Here is a 6,209-nt window from a genome sequence, read left to right as displayed (position 1 = left end):
TCCTGGAAGTTTTTCTTTTTTCATTGAATTTTTATTCACATGTATTTATTGTACAAAGTGATAGATTTCAAAATTATATTTTCATTCAAGTGTATTATTTACCTTGGTCATATTCATTTTCCATCAACCTATACTGTCCCTTTTTAACTCTCACTAATCTTCCTCTTTCCCAAAATTGTCTCATATACTTTCATGTTACATATATAGATAATATAAAAGCTAGGATACACATATGAGAGAAATATGCAACACTGGACTTTCTGTGTCTGGCTTATTTTGGATAAGAAGATGCTCAGGGTCTGGGTGGAAAAATATACTATATTCAGGATTCCTACTAAATGAGTACATTTTAGTTTCTTTTCACAGAAACATGAAAATATAAGTAGCCATGTGAGATTATGGATATGTTAATTTGCTTCACTGTAGTAACTTTTAAATTATCTGTATATATCCTGTAAAATGATGTATACTTTAAATGCTCAATTTAGTACAATCTTCTAAATTACCGCTCTTTGGAAATTAGTTTTACTATCCTTGGTTTTTCTGTTACAAAAGTGAAGATGAGCAAAAAAATCTACTTCTTAGGTTTGTTTCAGGATCACAAGGTACACAAAACACACTGAGTGTTCCATAAATGTTGCATTTAAAATGTATTATTATCATTAAGTGTGTGTGTGTGTGTGTGTGTGTGTGTGTGTGTGTGTATGTGTGCCTGTGTGGAGGTCAGAGAACAATTTTACAGACTTTGTTATCTTCCTCATGTGTATATGGATTCCAGGGATTAAACTCTGATCACAAGGTCTCCAGTCTTGTGTGCTATGTATGTATTCCTGCCTAAGCCACCTCACTGGCCAATAAATTCTACTTTTAAAATGTTGTATCAACGAGAAGATTTGAGAGACTATAAGCCAAGCTACGTTGTATTTCCTATGCAGTTGTACTTCACATACATGCAAGATTCACAAGGCAGAGAGTTTACTTTGTTCTCTGATCCCTAGAATAAGAAGTCAAGTCAAGTAAATGAAAAAATCAATGTTTGGTATGGGTAAAACTAAACATTCTTTGAGTTTCACAACTACCTGGATTCCCCAAATGATGAGAACTGTAGTGGGCTTAGGACAAAATTCAACAATGACATAAAGTTTAGGGGAGGCTTCCATTCATTTCTTCTTCAGGAAATTGTGTGTGTGTGTGTGTGTGTGTGTGTGTGTGTGTGTGTGTGTGTCTGTGTCTGTGTGTGTGTCTCTGTGTGTGCTTATACAGCACACATGCAAGTGCACATGTGCATGTCTCCTGTGTATCTTGGCACAGCTATGTTGACACCTTGGACTGAAAATGTAAAGCCATAAAGAATTAGTTTTAACTGTGGAGAACAAACAAGTTCAGTAACTAGGCAAGGTCTTGTGCAGAAAATGAGATCAGAGATCGCTTTTAAAACATAGACAGAATAAGACAGCAAGGCTGTATCATTTGCAGATTCACAGAGATTGGAAAAAGATCTTTGAAATTAATTCACCCTCCTACACAATGCATAAATTCGCTCTACCACATCCATGACAACTGGCCATCCCATGATCACAAATACTAGTGAGTCTACGGAAGTGAGGAATAGCTATTGTATGCTGCTGGTAGGAACGTAAATGAATTCAATCACTGTGAAATGAGCATGGACTTTCCTTGAAAACCTAAAAATAGAGTCCAGCCTCAATATGAGAGCGTTTGCCTTGTCTTATGTATCTTGTTTTGCTGTGTTTGGTTTTTGTCTCTTAGAGACCTGTTCTTTTTTTGAAGGGAAATGGAGGGGGAGTGAATAGGGGAGAGTATTGTGGAATAGAATATTTGTTTAACTAAGTAAAGATGTGTTACATTTTTTTGTGTTGAATAATAATTGTTTAACTATATAAAGATGTGTTACTTTTGTCTATGCTGCATTTGTTTAACTAGATAAAGATGTGTTTCTGTTTTACCTTGACTGTCTAAGGCATCTTATTGGTCTAATAAAAAGCTGAATGTTCAATAGGCAGGCAATAGAGGGATAGGCAGGGCTAGTGGGCAGAGAGAATAAGTAGGCGGAGGAATTTAGGGTCAAGAAGAGGAGAGAATGAGGGAGAAAGAGGAGACACCCAGGGCCAGCCAGTCAGGCAGCTGCCAGCCAGACATGGAAGAAGCAGGAAAGTAGGACATACAGAATGATAGGTAAAAAGCCCTGAGGCAAAATGTAGACAAAGAGAAATGGATCACATTGTGTTAGAAGAGCTAGTGGGGCAAGCATAAGATGAGGCCAAGCATTCGTAACTAATAACAAGTCTCTATGTCATGATTTGGGGGCTGGTGGTCCAAGAAAGCCTGATACAGAAGAGGGGGGGAGCAGAGGGAGCTGGGAAAAGTGGAGGGAGGAAAAACTGTAGTTAGGATGTATTGTATTAAAGAAGAATCTATTTTCAATAAAAAATAAAGTAGTTAAGAAATGAATCATTTTATGATCTAACATTTATATATCCACTTCTGGATTTATATGCAAGGGAAGCTAAGTCAGTATGGTACAGTGATGCTTGTGCATCAGTGTTATTTACTACACTCTTCACAGTAGCCCAAACATGGTCAGTCTATGTGCCAATCAACTGATGAATTCATAAAGAAAATGTGGTACATATACACAAGGATTTTTTGTGTCTTATATGTCACTTAGAATAAGGTTCTTTAGGTTCATTCATGTTGGGATGAATGATGGGATTTGTTTCTCTTTTTTTTAAGTTTAGATAATGTCTCTATATCCATTCCATAATTTTCAGCATTCATCAATTGATGGACAGTTTGATTGTTCGCATTTCTTAGTGACTGTGAATAATGCAGTAACCATGAAGATACAGATGTGTCTTTGACAGACTGTTTTCATCATATATATATATATATATATATATATATATATATATATATATATACATTTCATTATATACACAAACATATATATTCAACAGTAGGATTTCTGGGTTATATAATAAATCTATTTTTTTAAGGTTTTGAGGACCTTGACATTGTTTTCCATAATGTCTGAACTAATTCACATTCTTACCAGCAGTGTATAATGATTTCCTTTCCTCCCAGTACTTGTTATCTTTTCCCTCTTTAATAATAGTCATTCTTACCGCAGTTAGGTAATACCTCATTGTGGTCTTGACTTGCATTCCTTCGTGATTAGTGATGTTGAACCTTTGTTCTTGTCTTTTTCTCTCTCTTCTTTGGAGAAATAGCTATTTGGGGGTCTGGTTGGTTTTTGAATTGGACTACTTTTCTACTCTTGAGTTGTATGAATATTCTATACATTTTGAAACTAAAAATCTTCTAAGTTATAGGGTTTGTAAGCAATTTTCTGATCCATAGGTTGATGTGTCATTTTGGTTAGTTTCTCATTTGCTACGCAGAATCTTTGTTTGATGTAGTTCCATTTCTTTCTTTTTTTATTACCAGTACTTTTTTTGTGAAAATAAAATATCATGATCAGGACCAATGTCAAGGATCTTCCCTTTTTCTCTTCTAGGCACTCTATGCTCTCCTGTTTTACATTTGCATCTTTTATCCATTTGGAGTTCACTTTGGTGTAAGGTTTGTATCCATTTCCATTCTTTGACATGTGGAATCCAGTTTTCTCAGCAGCACTTATTGAAGAGAGGATTCTTTCCTCATTGTGCTGTTTTGGTGCTCTAATTGAACTTAGTGGACTATATATGTTTAGATGTAGTTAGTATTTTCTACACAGGGTTGACTGATTTCAGACTCATGCTTATTCACCACAATCCTTTCAGATGTGCACTGCTTTTTAGTTATCCTGTGACTGGAAATTCTCTGTTAGCTGAAAATTATTTTATAAAATGAAGTGCACTTTTAAAGGCTCAGCCCCCATATCTTAGGCTTCAGAGAATAACACAAGAGGCTTGATAGAAATGAAGATATGTGAATATAGAAGGGCGCCAGAAGTTACATTTTAATAAAGATCTACCCTCAAGTAATACTTACTGCATTTAAAAAATGTGCATCTCCTTTATTTTGTATATTTTAATTTCAGAACAAAGCAAACCCCCCTCCCCTGATACACAACACTCAAACCTTCTGTTCTATGAGGAAGAGGCTATTCCTGCAATAAGACATCAAGGACAGGATAGAAGAAAAACACTAGGCAGAGAGCCAGGTGAGTCAGGGTTGGGCAAGGCTTCTGAAAAAGCCATGGGAAAATTATCTTCCAAGTGGTCTTCTTGTTTGTTGGTGATGCTCTTATGGAATTCACCATATTCATTTTGAATGAAGTCATCAGGATTTCAGGTCCAAATGTGCTTGGTTTTATCCATTTCTTCCTGATCAATGTATTACTTCTTAATACTCTTGGTTTTCTCTTTCTTATATATATTTTTTCTTTTCCACCTTCTTCATCTGCTCCCATATTTTCAGTACTAGGCTTCCCCTAATTCTTGTCTTTCTGCTCCTTCCCACCTTTCTCTTCATCTGCCTTATCAACACTGGTCTCCTCTCTTTCCTTCTCCAAATAAAGAATGATGAGATAGCCTATGAACTATGAGTGCTTCTTCACCACTCCCTTGATCCTCATATCTAGGAATTCTGTCTGGTATTATTTGACATGATGGATAACTTTTGTACCCTGGCCAATAGGCTCACTGTGGTCTGCATATGCAGGGAAGTATCTACCAGCAGAAGACTCCATGAATACTGCTCATTTTTTTTTTATTCACAACCACTTTTTGTGTCACCAGATAGGTAGAGGAGAATGCAACCCAAATCATGGACATGTCTGCACCATCCTGGAGATTCTCCATCAACATTTTTGTGCCATGCTTGGCAATGGTTCCTAAGTTATTTATGAGATCAGCCTTGGTCATGCCAATGCCAATGTCCACCAAAGTCAGCATGTGCTCCTGAGGGCTGTGGATATTGCCAATGTCCAGATCTCTACCACTGCCCAACTTGAAAGTATCTGTCATGCTGTCATAGTGAATCTTGATCGAGGCACTGGAAAGATTAGAGATAAACCCCTGGAGGAAAAATCCCTTGTTCAAATAGAAAGTACTGATGACGAGGAACACAAGTTGAGATGTTTCTGCCTGAAAGGATGGTTTCTCCTAGAATGGCAAAGAAAATCTCTACCTTTTCTTCATGGGGGCTCTTCCTCAGGCATATTGAAGGGAAAATGCCAAAGAAGTACAGAACAGGGTGAGTTAGGACTATGTTTGACTCACATGAAGCACCTAGCTGCACTTTCAAGAACCTAACACTATTCTATGAGATTTTTGACTTGTCCTCATTTTGCTATTTATAATGGCTGAAAGTACTTCTGAGTTGGATTATCAGCTGGTGTAGCTATTACCGACTTCTCCTCCATTGTCACCCCTGGCACCAGCAGATACAGTTGTTTTCTATTTTTAAGCCACTTGATTGTTGTTCTTCTTGGAAACACCTGTGGAAAGACAGACCTTCTCTGCTACAGGGACTGCCTGGCTGTCTTCCTAGTCCATAAAAAATCAACAAAATCAAGCAGTTCCAGTTTTCCTTTCATAAAAGTATAGAAATGTAATGAGCAGCTTGTTGTGAGAATATATATTATGAAAATAATTAATGTTGTTGCTTTGGGACTATTCAATCTCACTAAAGACTTGTTTCTTTTCCCCAATGAATTTACCTTTCTTTCCTTGCCTGCTATCACCTTTTAAGGGGGGGTGGGGTGGGGAAGGACTCAATCTTTTTAAGGGGCTGGTCACTGGAAGGTTGATCATGCTCCAACACATTTTGGACTTGATGCCTTTTTTTTCTTTTTTGCAGGGAGAGGGCTCCAGGGTCGGGGGTGGACCTGAGAGGACTGGGAAGTGAGTGTGATCAGGGTGTATCATGAAAAATTCTCAAATAATTAATACAAATTTTATGCTGTGAAAAAACTGTTCCCTTACTGGATGGACTGTTGCCAAGAAATGTTTCATGCCTTGGTGCTTAGCTGCTGCACCTTTAAAAATTTTTTTTGATGGTGAAGCTAGATGAATACTTGCCAATAAACAATATAGGATTTTAGTAACTGGAGCTTGGAACTTGTGTGATCTTCTACTCAGCTGCCTTATAAGAGGGGAGATTATCACTCACATGATATTAATACAGTTCTATAACTTTGAAATAGAATTGGTTATTCACACTTATAGATTATTTACTATGTT

The 6,209-nt window shown here is 37.0% G+C and overlaps 1 pseudogene; it reads right to left on the bottom strand.

Moving 5' to 3' along the window:
* Positions 1-4,564: 4,564 nt before the first annotated feature.
* Positions 4,565-5,389, bottom strand: LOC131900089 (heat shock protein HSP 90-alpha A2-like; annotated as a pseudogene).
* Between the last annotated feature and the right edge of the window lie 820 nt (positions 5,390-6,209).

Source organism: Peromyscus eremicus, chromosome X, assembly GCF_949786415.1.
Source record: "Peromyscus eremicus chromosome X, PerEre_H2_v1, whole genome shotgun sequence".
NCBI classification, from domain to species: domain Eukaryota; kingdom Metazoa; phylum Chordata; class Mammalia; order Rodentia; family Cricetidae; genus Peromyscus; species Peromyscus eremicus.
This window is presented reverse-complemented; position numbering and strand designations above follow the sequence as displayed.